The following is an 18,394-nucleotide window of genomic DNA, read 5'->3' on the forward strand; positions in this document are numbered from 1 at the left end:
CTGGCACCAAGACGTTAGCAGCAGATCCTTTAAGTCCTGTAAGTTGCGAGGTGGGGCCTCCATGGATCGGACTTGTTTGTCCAGCACATCCCACAGATGCTCGATTGGATTGAGATCTGGGGAATTTGGAGGCCAAGTCAACACCTTGAACTCATTGTTGTGTTCATCAACCTCATCCATTCCTGAACCATTTTTGCTTTGTGGCAGGGCACATTATCCTGCTGAAAGAGACCAATGCCATCAGGGAATACCGTGTCCATGAAAGGGACTGCAACAATGCTTAGGTAGGTGTTACGTGTCAAAGTAACATCCACATGAATGGCAGGACCCAAGGTTTCCCAGCAGAACATTGCCCAAAGCATCACACTGCCTCCGCCAGCTTGCCTTCTTCCCATAGTGCATCCTGGTGCCATGTGTTCTCCAGGTAAGCGACACACATGCACCCGGCCATCCATGTGATGTAAAAGAAAACATGATTCATCAGACCAGGCCACCTTCTTCCATTGCTCCGTGGTCCAGTTCTGATGCTCACATGCCCATTGTAAGCGCTTTCGGCAGTGGACAGGGGTCAGCATTGGCATCCTGACTGGTCTGCGGCTACGCAGGCCCATACGCAACAAACTGCGATGCACTGTGTGTTCTGACACCTTTCTATCAGAACCAGCATTCACTTTTTCAGCAATTTGAGCTACAGTAGCTCGTCTGTTGGATCGGACCACACGGACCAGCCTTCGCTCCCCACGTGCATCAATGAGCCTTGGCCGCCCATGACCTTGTCGCCAGTTCACCGCTTTTCCTTCCTTGGACCACTTTTGATAGGTACTGACCACTGCAGACCAGGAACACCCCACAAGAGCTGCAGTTTTGGAGATGCTCTGACCCAGTCGTCTACCCATCAAAATTTGGCCCTTGTCAAAGTTGCTCAGATCCTTACGCTTGCCCATTTTTCCTGCTTCTAACACATCAACTTTGAGGACAAAATGTTTACTTGCTGCCTAATATATCCCACCCACTGACAGGTGCCATGATAACGAGATTATCAGTGTTACTCACTTCACCTATCAGTGGTCATAATGTTATGGCTGATCGGTGTATATTGACGTATAGACTTACTTCACACGGACTACCTTGGGTTTCAATTAGAACACTTTAATCATGCAGTACAACTCAAATTTAAGGGGATTCTGTGATACAGGCTCGGGTCATCTCTACAAGATGGTCGATTTTCTTCCATGTGTGCTTCCTGTTCTGAGGAAGAGACCCCACTGCTGTGTTTTTCTGCCTTGAAAGAAAGACCGCTCCTGCATATGACCACGATGTGAACATTTATACAGGGAACGCTGATGTTGCAATTCAACTTGAGCAACGATTACACTAAAACAGCTGCCTTATGCGACTACTCCTTCGGACCCACAATTTCTATCACGTTAAATTCCCAGAAAAAACTTTTTTGAGTAAGGATAAGGACTCACTGAAATCTCAAACTTCTGTTTCTTCGAAGTTCAAACAACCAAACAAATATATAAATGCTACATTACCATTACAATTGGGATTTGATGAAAAATATTAGGTGCACTACAACATACGGAAACAGAAAACATACAGAAACAGCTGGGGACCAAGACAGCCCTGCACATCTTAAAGATTGACAGACACAATTCAAACCTTTCTGCTTAGGGATGTTGAAGAATCAATACTGTCTTTTAGCTGATTATGGCAAGAACCACTGATAAAGACTTGATGGTTTACAGCTTGAGATTGAGCATCTGTCCACGCTCTTATTGTACACAGTCAGATCCCATGTTTTCGAATAAGAACAAATTAATTGATCAATCGTGGGGTGCCATCCCAACGAGTTTGTACTGTAGGCTGAGGAGCTACTGAAAAATATACTCCATTGAAATGTCAACAGTTCTCAAGAAAAGGGGGAGGGGGGGATGAGAATTTTTTTAACACAACAGTATACATCATGCTAAAATATAAAAAACAAGCTCAATCATGTATTACTTAATACAAATAAATAAAATGTACACCATAACCTATCCAGTCTGGAAAATATCAAGTGAGCTTATGTTTCACGGGTGTTTTGGGTTTTTGCTTTTGGAGAGGCCTTTTAAAATCTGTCCTGCGGTCTGAATGTCAGGAACTGAAGAGCCACATTTGCTCTGCGATGGATCTCATTTACAGGCACGTCATGTAAAAGCATTAGGCCAGATCCCTCAATGCAGCTCCAGTGAGTGGCATTACTCTAGAACAGAGGCTGGGTTTCAATTCGCAAGTTGGAGGCTGGGCGCAACACAGGAGAAACCTGATACACATCCGGAAATAAATAAATAATAAACAAGCTGAACGGAAAGAAGACCTGGCGAACCAGTGATTTGAATATCAGCTTACATGCTTAAACGCACTGTATTTAAATTGTCCTATGAATATTTCACAATGGACACACTGAAGTGAATGTGCAAGTGTAATGATCTGCAAAAAAGCCCCGTCTTTACTTCTGCTTTTGCATGCCTGCCGTGGGAATACAAACACGCTGGTGATCACCTGACATAACATGGAACAATTTATTTTTCTTAAGCACCAATAAACCATTAAAGGCAATAAACTTAACACAGTTCACACTTAAAGTGAGGAGAATTGAATTACAAAAACACAAAGAACAAACTAAAAGAAAATGGGGGAATTGAACTGTACCGTGACCTAAGACTGACCCAATTTTGACCTTGTCTTTGGTAATATCTGCTCAGTCCAATTGCAAACTTGAGTCATTATACAATTACAGAGGAACCTCTCAAGGTTTTCAGAGATTTAATCCGTTTTGAAGTCCACTCCACACCCCAAAAAAGACGTATTAATTACCATGCCATATCCTCAGTAAGTCAGCTAAACACTGAAATGCTAATGAAATGTAGAATAAAAGACATCCAGTGCCCTGTTGCATATGCAGAAACATTATCAAGAGCAGGGGTGGGGGTGCTGTTTAGTGCTTCCAGTTATTTTCTGTAAAGACAATTACCTCTCCGACGAGTACTTAATTTCCCTCAGAAGAGAGAGAAATAGATATGCACCCCGCAGGTTCCAATCCTGGCACGGCGGCAGCCAAGGTGGAGCTTTCCACTACGCCTGCAGACACTGCTGTGATTAAAGAATTATTGTTTCCATGCACTTTCTGAATTCCTTCAGTGATGCCAGCGACTTACATCAAGCGGGGTAAATAAAGCATGAAGGAGATATAAATAACTCAGTTACAGAACAGAGGACCAAATGACTGCTTCTTGATGGTGCTTTTAATAATATTAAAGGAAGAAAAGAGAAAACAAAATTTTAAATTCATTCTGAAAAGCCACTCTCCTTTTGCTTTCTTGCACTAGAATATTGGGAGCAATGAATAACTCACATAAGGACAATTTTTTACACTAGAAAGGAACATAGAAAAATATGAAAGGATGTAACATAATACATTGTGTCATTAAGAAAGTTACCTTATTGTAGGAGGAGTTACTATTTATTTAAATAGTTTTTTTCCACAAATTATAGGAAAGACCTGCGCATGGATTTAAGGATTGGTGTCAATCTAATTACAAGCAAGTCATAAACCCCTATGCGACATGACATTTGCAGCAATCCGGAACCACCCATATTATTGAATATACCAATTATGCAACACTGTGAGCATTAGGAGCATAAATAATACATTGATAAAATTGTTTGGCAGGCTGCAGGTCATTTAAGGTGCAGCTATTGGTTGTTTATGAAGTGTGCTGAAAGGGATGAGAAAATCCAGAGACTGCATTATTTTATTTACAGACTACTGGTTGAAATTCCTCCCAGAAGGTACCACATTTGAATAACTTTCCTAAACCAAAGTGATTCCCAATCCAAACACAGGGTTACTGGTGCAGAGTTGCTGACTATAATATCATAATACTTATGAACATTGAGGTGCTCATTCTGGGATCCATCTTGCCTCTATTTTACAATTAAAATACAAAATTATATCTCATACATCTTTATCACATATTTAAAAATGCTTGACTCTTCGAAGGGGACTAGTAAAAAAAATGTGCTTCATAGAAAGTATTGAAGAAAAAAAAGAGAATCTATAGACCTCTCTGAAAATTCATTTCTAAACAAGGCAATATAATTCCAGTGCAACCAACATGATTTGAGTGTTGTTCTTGCAACCAACCAATTGCGTGTGCATGGCACACATCTGAGCCCTGTAATCCCTGTAACAAATGCTTCCCATACCAGCTGTAAATTGAGATGAGAGTAATAACTTACTCTGCACCACCACCTGCCCAAATAAGTACATCATTATATTTTAGAAGGATTTTCGACCATCAACCAGGCTACTGTAGATGCCTGTTATGTATTACTTGTCTGATCCCTACTAACAGAGCAACAATGCTTGTCATGTTAAGCAGCAAATCACTAAACTAATCCCAGTTGCATCAGATCACAATAGGAGTACAAACAACTTTGCCTTGCAGGAATCCAATGGAAATTCATAGGATTAGATGAGTATTTCTGACCCACAACATCAACAGCTGTGCAAGATGACCTCACAAACCTCCGCATACAGCTGGGGAAGGGTGCAGAATGGACTCGCAGCAGTGTCTTTCAGAAGACTTTGTACTTTGCATATATACACACACACACACACAGTACATATATATACACATACACACACAGCAAGCAGTCCCATTGACATTGGCAAGGTTAAAGGAATTTCTTGCATGATGATACTGCACTCATGCTTTTACAGGACGTACTTCATGTAATAATGCCCTGACTGGAGCACACTGTTTAATGCTAACCTCTGAAAGTCTGAATGCCAGAGGCTGAAACAAGGTTCAAGTCCGGCTATGTATTTTAAATAAAGGCATATTAGCTTATATTGCCACATACAAATGCACTGCTATAAAAAAAAAAAAAGTGTCTTCTGGGATTAATGTGTCTCCTGTGTCCCAGTTAAGGGTCTCCAAATTTAAACCCAGTAAGGGACATTTGGCATTGAAAAGTACAGATAAATATACATGCTGACACCTGGTACGCTGATATCCAAACCTACTCCACAGTTTTTTGATAGTTTATTCACGTTTTATGCTCAAGAACATAACATCACCAAATAAGATTAAAACAGCTGTATCACCACCGTGGCAGTACAGTGACAAAGACCTCACTTGAATGAAACTGAAAGAAATGAGTGTATTAGAGACAAAGACAACTGTTCCGCCTTTGCAATAAAAGCAAGTGCAGCAGTTTCCTTCAATTTACTGATATTTCATGGCTCAAAACACTTGAGCAGAAGCCTGAGAGATTTCGAATTACGGAAGGCATTGAGATCCAACTGTATTTTACAGTTGCCTGCCGGGCTACTTGCCACATTACCTTGAGAGCTGCTAGCACAGGCAGCGAAAGTCATTGATTTTCAAGGGCACTGCGGTGAACAGGAACCAGCCCTTGAAAAGAGAGAGTATCATTACAGCCCCTCACCAAGCCCCTGCACAAGCATGCAGCTGTGAGATGCTACCTGCAGTGGCAACAGTCATTTTACTAGCATCAGCATTGTCATAGAAAAAAAAGCTTCTTTGGCCCTTAAAGATACCAACAGTGCTGCAGATATTAAAATATGATAAACACACTTTTTGCTGTACAATCTCTCCCTGTCAGGCATTGAAATTAACTTAACATACACACACTTTAAAAAAATAGATATCATAGGCCTATAGTATAGTGTGTATATATTTTTATTTATTTTATTTTTAGATGTATATACAGTGCATCCGGAAAGTATTCACAGCGCTTCACTTTTTCCACATTTTGTTATGTTACAGCCTTATTCCAAAATTGATTAAATTCATTATTATTCCTCAAAATTCTACAAAAAGGTACCCCATAATGACAACGTGAAAAAAGTTTGTTTGAAATCTTTGCATATTTATTAAAAAAAAAAAAAAAAAAATGCACATGTACAGAAGTATTCACAGCCTTTGCTCAATACTTTGTTGAAGTACCTTTGGCACCAATTACAGCTTCAAGTCTTTTTGAGTATGATGTTACAAGCTTGGCACACCTATTTGTGGGCAGTTTCTCCCATTCTTCTTTGCAGGACCTCTCAAGCTCCATCAGGTTGGATGGGGAGCGTCGGTGCACAGCCATTTTCAGATCTCTCCAGAGATGTTCAATCGGGTTCAAGTCTGGGCTCTGGCTGGGCCACTCAAAGACATTCACAGAGTTGTCCTGTAGCCACTCCTTAATTATCTTGGCTGTGTGCTTAGGGTCGTTGTCCTGTTGGAAGATGAACCTTCGCCCCAGTCTGAGGTCCAGAGTGCTCTGGAGCAGGTTTTCATCAAGGATGTCTCTGTACATTGCTGCATTCATCTTCACCTCAATCCTGACTAGTCTCCCAGTTCCTGCCGCTGAAAAACATCCCCACAGCATGATGCTGCCACCATCATGCTTCACTATAGGGATGGTGTTGGCCAGGTGATGAGCGGTGCCTGGTTTCCTCCACACATGACGCTTGCCATTCAGGCTAAAGAGTTCAATCTTTGTTTCTTCAGACCAGAGAATTTTGTTTCTTATGGTCTGAGAGTCCTTCAGGTGCCTTTTGGCAAACTCCAGGCGGGCTGTCATGTGCCTTTTTCTGAGGAGTGGCTTCCGTCTGGCCGCTGGAGCTCTGTCAGAGTGACCATCGGGTTCTTGCTCACCTCCCGGACTATGGCTCTTCTCCCCCGATCGCTCTAGGAAGAGTCCTGGTGGTTCCAAACTTCTACCATTTACGTATGATGAAGGCCACTGTGCTCATTGGGACCTTCAATGCTGCAGAAATTTTTCTGTACCCTTCCCCAGATCTGTACCTCGATACAATCCTGTCTCGGAGGTCTACAGACAATTCCTTTGAATTCATGGCTTGGTTTGTGCTCTGACATGCACTGTTAACTGTGGGACCTTATATAGACAGGTGTGTACCTTTCCAAATCATGTCCAATCAACTGAACTTACCACAGGTGGACTCCAATCAAGTTGTAGAAACATCTCAAGGATGATCAGTGGAAACAGGATGCACCTGAGCTCAATTTTGAGTGTCATGGCAAAGGCTGTGAATACTTATGTACATGTGCTTTTTTTGTTTTTTATTTTTAATAAATGTGCAAAGATTTCAAACAAACTTTTTTCACGTTGTCATTATGGGGTACCGTTTGTAGAATTTTGAGGAAAATAATGAATTTAATCCATTTTGGAATAAGGCTATAACATAACAAAATGTGGAAAAAGTGAAGCGCTGTGAATACTTTCCAGATGCACTGTATATATTAATATATGTATGAAATCACACTATCCTGTTATATATGTTATATACAGGATATTTTTTTATAATAGTTTTCCAATCTAGTACAACACTTTTTTTTTTTTTTTTTTTTTTTTGCGGAAGAGCACCATTAAGAAGCTATAAGAGCAGCAGAGTGTCAGGGCTCCTGCATATCTCGCTCTGTCTCACAGGCAATTTCTGCACTGGGTGACTGGAAGAGCAAACAAAAAATCAGAATACAACACAGCAAAGCTTCACTTTCTGAAGAGACCCTACAGAGCTCCGTCAGATCACCTGGCATGCCGTTACACACTCAGGAGATGGGTTTACCTACAGGCTGCTATCTTTAGAGCACCCTATATCTCTCCTACTGCAAACTAAACTTCTACCCATTACATTGGAGAGAGGGAAATCAACTTAAAAGGCAAGAGACAGGATGCCATTCTAAGGTTGCTGATGTTTAATGAAATCAAAGGAGACAAACCGAGGGACAGCCTGGCATTTCAACTTTAAAGTCCATCAGCGGTTCGATGTTTTGACCCTCACAGTCAAAAACAAAACCAAAAATCAATGTACAGATGTTGACTGAAACTTACAACCGTTTTACAGGGTTTACTGATGGGCCCTGCCAACTGAGGACTTTTTCGGGGACCCTTGCTGAATGTTTTAACATTGTCCATTAGGCATTAGCAGAACTAAAACTGGGTCAGACTTACTGTGTCAACAAAGTAAAAGCAAGAATACGAGGGAAATTCGGTGCAATTTTATATTTAATACAAGCCAGAATTATATGTGACAGTGTCCAATGTTTCCCACTTTTCACAAATTTAATAAAACACTGCTGTTGAGACACATGTATGCTGAAATTAGGGCTGGGCGATATGACTTAAAAATAATATATCTATACACGATATATATCTCGATATTTCTTGTTTTTATCCAATCAAGCTACAAAATAAGACCAAAGACATTCAAACTACAAGTATTTTGTTAATCATTAAATATGCAAAACTAACAAATACAATATGCAGGCTATCATGGTAAATATATGCAGAATGCAACACATTACAGCGCAAGTGTTGTGTGATTACTATTACGTGTGTTATGTTGTTATGGGATATATATATATAGATATACATACATATACACAGTATGATTTATTGTCACTAACAACAATAACAACAATAATAATAATAATAATAATAATGGTATAGATGCTGGTAGATTTACCAAATTCATGTTTATAGTGGCGCACTTAACATCTGCTAGACAGGTACATTTATTCTCTGACTGTCGTGTTTCGATTCTACTTACCGGTACAGCACGTGTTAATACAAAATAGTTATAATAATAATAATAATAATGAAAAAATTTCACCATGTTAATAAAAAGAAAATGAAACTTTCTGCATCTGTTTGCATTGCTTTCCAATTTATTAAAATGCAAACAAACTTTAGTATTCTTTAACTTTATACAAATTATATACATTTAAATTAGAGGGGGTGGGGGGTGCGATCGTGCATTGTCGGGGGTGCTTGCAGCTCAAGTTCAGCCCGGCGACGAGAGCGGGCCAGAACATGTGCGCTTGCACATTAAAGTATCTTTTGGTTATTTTGATTATTCTGTGTCAAGTTCACTCTCCTCCATTTCTGTTTGTGTTTCTGAATGCAAATTTCTTGCCTGCATCCCACACGTGTGGAAGAACCGGGAAGAACACAAAGCGTCATCCTAATAACGAAAAATATTGCCATGAAGAGTGGGATTTGCGACACAACGAAATAAAAGATAGAGCATTATATGAAACGACAGACGTTTTTCTATCGTTACATATATATCATATATATCGTCATATCGCACAGCCCTAGCTCAAATGTACTGTTTGTGTGGAGGCCTTCAGAAAGAGAAGAGAGACATGGAATCAATCTGCACTACAGCAGGACAAACAAGGTGCTTTTAATTTATATATTCAGTTAGTTTCCTCTTTGTTCTTTGATGAAATAATGAAAACAGGTTTCTGGAAACCATTTGACTGTGAGTTTTATTGGGGGTGGGGCAGACGTGCTGTCAGACGGTGGGACTATGAAGCCAGGCTAATGAGAGCACCAACTGGAGTGCAAATCAGCTGGAAACAGAGAAACCAGACACCCAGCTATACCCCACTACAGCAGCCATAGCTGTACAGCAGTGCTTGTCAGCTTTGCACTCAGCGGCTGTCCTCGCAAGCTGGGCTGCTGGTTCAACATTTCACTGAATATCAATTTTATTCTTAGATTTTATTTCTGGACTTTAACTCCATGATGACTAAAATGTTCACGAATTTGCCACCTGGCTAAAAGTACTAAATAGATTGTTTCATACAGTAAGCACTCATCTTGTTCAAGAGTACTGATGTCCCTTGGTGAAGATACATTGTGTAAAATACTTCAGAAAGCAATGCAAGGAAACATGCGATCCCAAAAGGCAACCTCAAACTAGTCTGGAGAATCAGTGTGAACCTTGAGAGAAAACAGCAGTACCATCCAAGTGCTTCATCAACTCCCCAACCATGACGGCTAACGCAGCTGGGCTCAGAGGGAAGCGCGGAGGGAGGTTAGGAAGGCACACAACTCAACAACCAAGTGACACTGAGCAAAACAAAATCTAATCAAAGCAATAATACAGAGAGCCGGCACACATTTCAGCCAGTGGTGTAGTCGAGGGCATACGCAGGGATATCTGAAGGGAACTTTGCGTAGCCCAATGTAACTTTACATATACCCAGTATACAGAGTATACTCCCTACTTCAATCACCACTAAAGCACTGATTTCAGCATATATTTGGACAAGACTGCACACTCATTTATGTTATAAATGTATAATATAACATTTTTATTCAGACATATTTAAATACCTGGTAACCCTAAGGAAAAGTGGAACACAGAAAGGGAAGGAGATCTTGTATGAAGACACTGGAGAGTAGGCAAGAGCCTAGATTAAATCTACATGCAAAACACAGATGAAAGAAGAAACAATCTAATTAAATAACTGGCTTCTAAACATTACTGATAGGCTTTCCAATTCAACTTTGTGGAACTGTAGAGATTAGGATCGTGGTGAGAAAGTTATAAAAGCTGTACATTTCATTTGGTCAGTTCCCAAAAGCTAAGCTCATAAAAAGGAGCCCTGTGGTATTCATCAGCTCCTTATGAGTTTTATAATCCATTTTTGATCAAATCCAAGATCAAAAGAAAACAAAAAACACAAAAAAGCAAAACACTATTTCTGGCAGGATATACATTTTCTATAGATAGACTTCCCCCCCCTACAGACAATCCAAGATAGAGCGTAATCATTAGAATGCAATAGTTTCATATTTCCATCACTTCCTGACTCAAGGACATCAAGTCAGTCTCAGACGGGTGCATCACTGATTGCAAAGAGGGTCAGTAATAACTGTGGGTTTCAGGTTGGGATACCAAGTTTCTCCAATCACCCCAAGGGAAGGCAATATTGATAAGGAGCTGTAGCAGCACACACTAGTCCATTTCATTTACACAATCCAATATTCTCAGAACAGTTACTTTCATGGTCACAAGGAGGAAGCCATTACAGTGGAGTTGGTAGGGTGGGCTTGACACAAGTGAACATTATGCGAATGCAACCACTCTGACCACTGTAGAACGAGCTCATTTAATTCCATTAAGTACTTGAAAGGTTCTGACCTTTGACTACCATACATTATGCATACCCACGTTACCATGCAAAACACAAAATCAATACTAATCTTGGCCTATTTCGCTGTCCAAAATCTGAAGCGTTTCTAGGCCATTTTATGTCAGAAAAAGTTGGTTAATAAGGAATTATTTCAAAAGCCCTGGTGTAGCCTAAAGCACTTCATCTGCTGCAAAGTCAAATATTAAGTCAGCAGAAAGCAATTTATACAGAGTTCACATCCCCAGCTGGCAGTGTACAACACGCAAATTCTTGTTTTGATTCTCGTATGTTCTCTAATTAAACTTAATCAGTATACAGTACAAGAAGATCTTATGTTGAAATCAACAACCTCACTACTAGATCGAAGCACCTTAGGTTCCTGATTCAAATGAACACTGGCTAGTTTTGAATTCAACAACTTGGAGCACAATACAATGCATCCTCATCAGGGCTCTGGAGAGAAACCTCTCACTTCAGCAGCGTGCAGTTTGGAGAACTGGTTCTGCAGTGGAAAGAGCCAATCGAAACGAGAGGAGCAATGGGGGGAGTGCCCGAGAGGGAACAGTTTGGTTAGTGCGGCATCAGCACTTCCCTGCTGTCATCACTGCCCGTCCACAGCTTCCATGGCATGTAAGGGCCGGGAGAGATCACAGTTCCAATTCTGTCTCAAGTAGCAAAATGCCATGAATGTGCCATCCACCGGCCTTGATATAATGAACTCAAAGGCCATATGACACCCACCTGCTCTGGTAAGCATAATCAGTAAAATAACCAGCAGCTTTACCGAGTTCTATCACCAAGAAGCTGACATGACAGAAACGCTTAAACACAAACATCACAACCCACAATGGCTGAGAACAAGTGTGTTTTATTTTGAGAACCCAATATGAAGACACGCTTGGGAATGTATTTGTCCAAAAAAGAAAAGGAAGGCACCATAGCTTAGATAGTGAGTTATGTTCACAGCATACTTGGCAGTTTATCTTTTCTATTAACATGTCCCTACAAAAACTGCAGAAAACACATTCAAATGGCATGAAATGGCCATGACTCCAATCGAATCACAGTCTACAATCAAAAAACATTTGGATTTGGGGATGGGGCGGTCCTCATAAAACTGTAAATATAAGACAAATACATTTATGGCACCGTCAGCTCTATCGATTGGTGGAGAACAACACATTTCTGGGCAAAACACATGAGGACAAACGCAACATTTAGAGATGGAGGAGAGAGAGGTCAGTAGTCATGGGAAATAATAGCAGGTGGACAGGAGCCCATCTGAATATCAGCACACAATCTGAGGATCCCAATGCAAAGCACAGTTTCCCCTGAAGTGGTTGTTAGCAGAAGTGAACATCCAGTTTGGTAGCTAATGGCCCAAAGACGAGCTGGGAGCTATTAACACTTTCAGACTGGTTGTTAAGCGCAGCTAAGACGTAAGCGACAAGTCATTGTTCACGGTGTTCTTGTCCCTTAATTTATTCCTCCTTCTCCAGCCAAAGTCAATAGAAGTACAGTAACAGCCGTTTTCACGACTTTCCCCCGGTTTCTCATGACCCCACCAACAGATCTGCCTGACAGGGTCGTGCTCAACTGAAAGTAAGACATCTATATTCCAAAACAAGCCTATCGTACGCTAAGAGGTACAGTACATTGGTGTTCTCAGGACACGAAACCCCGGCTTCTATCTCTGCTGTATGACATTTACAAGTGAGCATTATCTCCACAGTGTCAAGCATTTATTAGATTCAGAGCCTTCAATCATGCTTTACCTCTTCGTTCGTCTATCTTAAGGAAACAGAATGAAGGTGCTGCACTGGTCACGGAGAAGAATCACCCTAGAATGAAACTACGCCTGTTTCTATTATTATCGTCCCAGTTAGTGACAAAAGACGAATTGCTTTGCGTTTCTGGAGGCTTACGTCGTTGTTCACTAGTTTTTAGTGTTAATTTCAATCTGCAATATGCAAGTTTAGTTTATGTTCCATTACATTACATGTACAAAAAGATACCATAAGGAAACCAAACTACAAGTGCTTTATTATTCTCCAAACTTGCTCATCAGAAGCTGCCAACGAGGGCGTGTTGCTGATGAATCTTTTATCATAATTAATTCCTCATATGTGGCACCTTTTATTTACACAAACATACATCTTCAATTGGTGGTTACAACTTAAGTGTGACATTACTAAACAAGACAAATAATAACAATTTTAAAGAGAATCACATTACAAAGTAATACCAATAAGGGTGCAACCTTGATAATGGAAAAATAAAGATGTAACAAATCGAGGCCACTGTATTTTCATATTAATGTCAATGCTAAATGAAAGCTAGGCTTTATTCAGCACGATAGAAAGCAGGAGTGTTTTGATTCATCACGGCATGCATTTCAAATGGACCCCACACTAATCCTTCTTGTTTCAGCTTAATTAAGTGCTCAGCACTGTGTCTGTCCCATTACACCAGCGTCATCCATCTCCTGTCTCTGTGGAAAGATGAAGACCTTATCACACCTCCTTACCTTCAACCGGCTACTATCCCTCCAGAGCGGTCAGTACAAAAGCTTGTGGTGTCCAGGAAAAGACTGGCCTCTCAAGCTAGAAGAGAAAAAAGAAAAGAAAAAGACATCAGTCATTCTTTAAATCGACCTCAAAGTTATAAAAGGAAATAAAACAAATCATTAAATATAAATCACTAGTATGTGTTTAGGGTACGCTTTCACTGCACATGTTTTTGCATACCCTGCACTATAATGCATCTTACATGGCTTTAATTGTCTGTAATTCACTACAGGCCATTTGATTCATTAATTTAATTAAACAAAAGCCAACCAGTCATGACTTTTTCTTACTGGTACTGCCTCAGAAGCACAAAGACGAGTTTTCAATTTCTGCCATGAGATTTTTACACATTCAGGGATGAGAGACTAAGACCTTTTGTCAACAAAGACCCCCATGACTTGCCTTGCTGAAATTGTATATGCTGTATAAAGAAAAATCTGAAGCACTGTATTATGGCTCATAAATCTCTATTCAACACGAAGCTGGAATAATTGCCTTTTTAATTTGTCAGCCAGATTCCACATATCGTCTGTAATATCTTTTGTAGAACAACTGCCTTTACCGGCAAAAAACATGTCATGCTAATCTACTGATTTGAATGGTAATTCGAAAAGACATTAACTGAAGCTATACGCTAGCTCTGCATGCACATGCAGAAGGAACATGGTTAGGGAGAAGTGTAACCAATAGTAACTACTCTGCCCTGGTAACAGACAGCCCTACCTAACCATTATGATCCCATTTCACTAAACACCTGCATGGGGGTTGGTGCTTTATGCCAGTGGGGAAATATATGAAAAACATACCAGACTGGTAGTAGCTACTAGTATACTAGTCTACATACAACTATCAATGGTATTACAAGCAGACAGGAAACAAAAAAATCTTTGCAAGACTTTTTCCAACCCTTTCATTGTATAGTGAAAATCAGGGTTTCTCATGGCCCTTTCCCCATATGTAGGTCAGTGGCCTGGTTCAGGAGCAAGCCATAATAAATTATCACCTGAGCACTTTCCAATTATCCTTCTTTACTGCTCTTCGGGCCCTCTTCCTGACAGGCACCTTTGCTGACAACAGATGTCTACTAAAACCATTCACAGCAGCTGAGATAGGAAAAGCCTGGCAAAGATCCCTAGACTCTTAACACAATATTAGTCTTTCTGTGGTGTAGTCATTTAACAGCCTTCCAAAGATTCCTGCTGGCCTGACATATCCTGTATTGTCCACCTGTCTTGTACTGAACAAGCTGTACTGCACCTAGGCAGGTCAGACTTGGGTAATGTACCGTATTATGACTAACATATATTTCCCAGCTTACCATCTTACATTGATATAGAAATTATTATTGAACATCGATGCCTGTTAAGTTTGGTAGCGTGCGTTGGCACTTAAATGCATTGGCAACTCAATATTATCCTTCGGAAGCAATCTCAATCTGTCCTTCTGTTTTCAATAAACAGTAAATGGCCCGTGGTAGTGCTAGTATGAGTAGTCTTTAATTTTTGACACTGTCATGTATTTACAAATAGATCTTAATAATGTGACATGGGAAAGAAAGAAAAAAGAGAGAGCAAAAATAATATTACTGTAGGCTTTATTTCTTGTTTGCTTTAATCCTACACCGTGTGAATTTGTCGTTGCTGTAATTGGTTTAGTAGCTGCTGTCTTGACTAAACATTGCCTTAAAACAATTATACGCAAATCAATCTTTCCATAGGAAGCCCAGTATTGCCTATTGCCCTGTTGTAAATCTATGGCCTATGAATCCTGGTTTGTGTCACAGTCTGAAATATTTAGGCGCTCTCATTTTTTTTTTTTTTTTTTTCCTAATGCCCAGGATCCCTGAGCATTTCTTCACTATCATGAAAAATGAATTGCATCCTGTGCTGCCGCCTGGTCCCAGCTCTGCACAAGGCCGGGCTGTCCATTCCTTCCTCAAGTTATGTCTCAATTGCCAGAGGGGAGTTTACTCACAACGCCTGCAGAAAGGATTCATTATCAAATTATAATTAATTTGTCTCAATGTCAATACAAAGCCATCCAACCAGATGTGCCACTTCAGCTTGCTAATCAAGGCTGACATTTGCAAAGTGGCATTTGTGGAACTAGATTTACGCCATTCCAAAACACACATGCACACGCACACACACATTCTCCTTTCAAGTCTAGAGTAGCGTGGGTGTTTCAACAGAAAATAGAAGCGAGAGGTGAGGGTGTGACTCAAAAACAGGCCAGACAGGGCCCAACTGAAAATTAGATTGCACAGCCCTAACAGGTGTCTTCTCATTTGTCGGGAAACAAAGTATTTGTACCATCGCTTTCAGTAGTTGTCCATTCTAGAGGGAGGGAAATGAAGCATGCAAATTATCAGAGCATGCATACAGCACGAGCTATAGAGCATATCTATAGAGCACACCTGTAAAGGGGCCATGAACATTGTGTTACTTTTTAAGCTTCAAAAGATGGCACTAACTATTCACACCATAGTTTACAACTGTAGAAAAGCAAGGGTGAGGCATACCGAAACAAACCGAACAGTGATAAAATGGCGACACCCAGGTCATCAAAAGGGGAACTCCTGATGAAGGATGAAGGTATTTGCTGCAGTAAGCTTACTGCTGATTGGCCAGTTAGTAGCCCAGCAGCTCGTTAGGTGACCGAACTCTGGTGTAATTCAGAAGTAATAACACGTCCATTAAAATGCAGACTGTAAAGCATTGTAAATTAAGCCACATCAGTCCACCTATTTTGTTTGTACTGTTACCGAGACATATTTTTCTCAGAATGTGGTCCTTTATCTTTATAGTACAGACAGCAGATAAGAAAAACAGAACAGCAATGTGTTGGAAATGGGTATGGAAATCACATTCGGGTTTCTCTTATTGAGGGAAACGTTACAAAAATAACGGTAAACAGTAATGAAAGATATTGTACGTAATTATAATTAAAAGGTAATGGTGTTTTGTTAGAACTGCTGTTCGCTGACAACTACTGCTTGAAGTATACTAATACAAACCAGTGCAACATTTTCTGCTGCTTTTAAAAATATATATATTTCCATTAATAAAAGAGTGATTTGAGAGCCTATTGTCATCCCTGGAAAACAAACTACCATAATCTGAAATAACTGCAGCAAGAATGGAATATATTTTCTGTCTGCAAGTCTCCTAGAAGCAGTGAAACAGAAGCGCCTGGGAAAACTGAAGCACCTGCAGACCAATGAAACTATCATTATCACAGCACAGAAGCAACCCACAGTGGAATTCTAGCATGCTAACTAAAGTACTATGGCTGCAACAAGTTGCAAACTCTCAAGATGATAACAGGCCTCAAAGTGAGAGACTGTGCCTGCCCACAAAGACCAAACAAATTTGACAAAACTTTTTCTCCAACCACAATTACATATGTGGTATCCATGAAGAAAATGGTTTCTGCCAATCTATACAGCCAGCCTACCCCCAAAATAATTGACTACAGCCTAAATCATTAGAAAAGATATATATATATAATTTTATTTTTTTAAGAAAGACGCTAAATTAATTAATTATGACAATATAGGCGTGTTTGTTTTTTTCTTTAGAAGACTGACACATGACTGTCTTCATGCCTGCCTTTTAAAAGGTCTTTACTTGAGGCAACATTGTCCATCAGGAAACAAAAAATAATGTATAATTGTTTAACAGTATATTTGAATTTATATGTTTTTTTTAATTTGCCATGTACATTTGGAGTTCACAATACATTATAAAAATATAACTCTACATGGATTACATCCAATAGACTAGCACTGCACAAAATTTTGTGACCCATGATAAGTGAATGCACTTTGTCACCAGAGGTGTGGGGACGGGTTAGTCTGTGGAAATGTTTGCATTTGCTGGAGCATTCACTTCTCTCTTAACAGGAACATCAAAACTTGTTTTAACGAAGCTATGAGTTTACATTTTTAGTGGCTTATTCCAGCCGGTAAGAAATTAGATATTGTCCATGAAAATTATTAAAAACAGAAAATTGTGCTTTTAATTTATACTTAAACTAGTTTTAATAAGTGAAATATGAGTTCATGTCCGAAACAAAAGGATCAACCTGCGTACCACCAGGACCGTCGGGGACCACACTTTGAGAAGCACTGCAATAGACCATGCTTAAATGCTACTGATCTACAACAGCTCTCTTTGATGTTACATTATAAAATATGTGATATATATATATATATATATATATATATATATATATATATATATATATATATATATATATATATATATATATATATATATATGCTTACCTTAAACCTCAGAGAGGAACATGAAAGGAATCTGAGACTGAAGCCTGGGTCAAGAGTTCAGAAATACATGAGACTGTAAAGAAGATCTTAATGCCTAAGAGCCCAGTTTCTCCAATGGTGTTCTGCATAACAAAGCAGTGGTTAGCACTTCACAAACTGAAACCAAAAGGTCATGAAAAATAAAGACCTATGGGCTTGTGGTTTGCTATCCTACTCTGCGATGGCTTGTCTGTCAGTCGGACCCTTCTCTGCGAGTTTTAAAATCACTTTATTAAGGTCATCTTAGACCTATCGGTGCATACACAGGTTCTTCATTCACTAATGCTAGTGCACTGGAAAAAAGAAAAAAGAAAAGTTATAATTTTGGAAAGCCTTTGCCGTTTCGTTTCCTCCTTTAAACAGGTGCAGATTAATGAGAAGGAAGAAAAGCTTTTTAAATTCTAAGATGTTATTCTCACTGCTCAGTTTTTTGCCCTTCAATGTCATTTTCACTGCTCCATTTGTCATTTGCGTGGTTGTAAGAG

At 39.7% G+C, this 18,394-nt stretch overlaps 1 protein-coding gene across 7 annotated transcripts in view; it reads right to left on the reverse strand.

Moving 5' to 3' along the window:
- Positions 1-18,394, reverse strand: part of strbp (spermatid perinuclear RNA binding protein) — a 91,774-nt gene that overhangs the window by 57,186 nt on the left and 16,194 nt on the right. For all 7 annotated transcript variants that reach the window (XM_066713098.1, XM_066713096.1, XM_066713097.1 and 4 more), the window contains exon 2: positions 13,543-13,618. The gene's annotated coding sequence lies outside the window, so the exon portion shown is untranslated. The remainder of the gene's footprint in view (positions 1-13,542; positions 13,619-18,394) is intronic.

This window comes from Amia ocellicauda, chromosome 9, assembly GCF_036373705.1.
Source record: "Amia ocellicauda isolate fAmiCal2 chromosome 9, fAmiCal2.hap1, whole genome shotgun sequence".
NCBI lineage: Eukaryota > Metazoa > Chordata > Actinopteri > Amiiformes > Amiidae > Amia > Amia ocellicauda.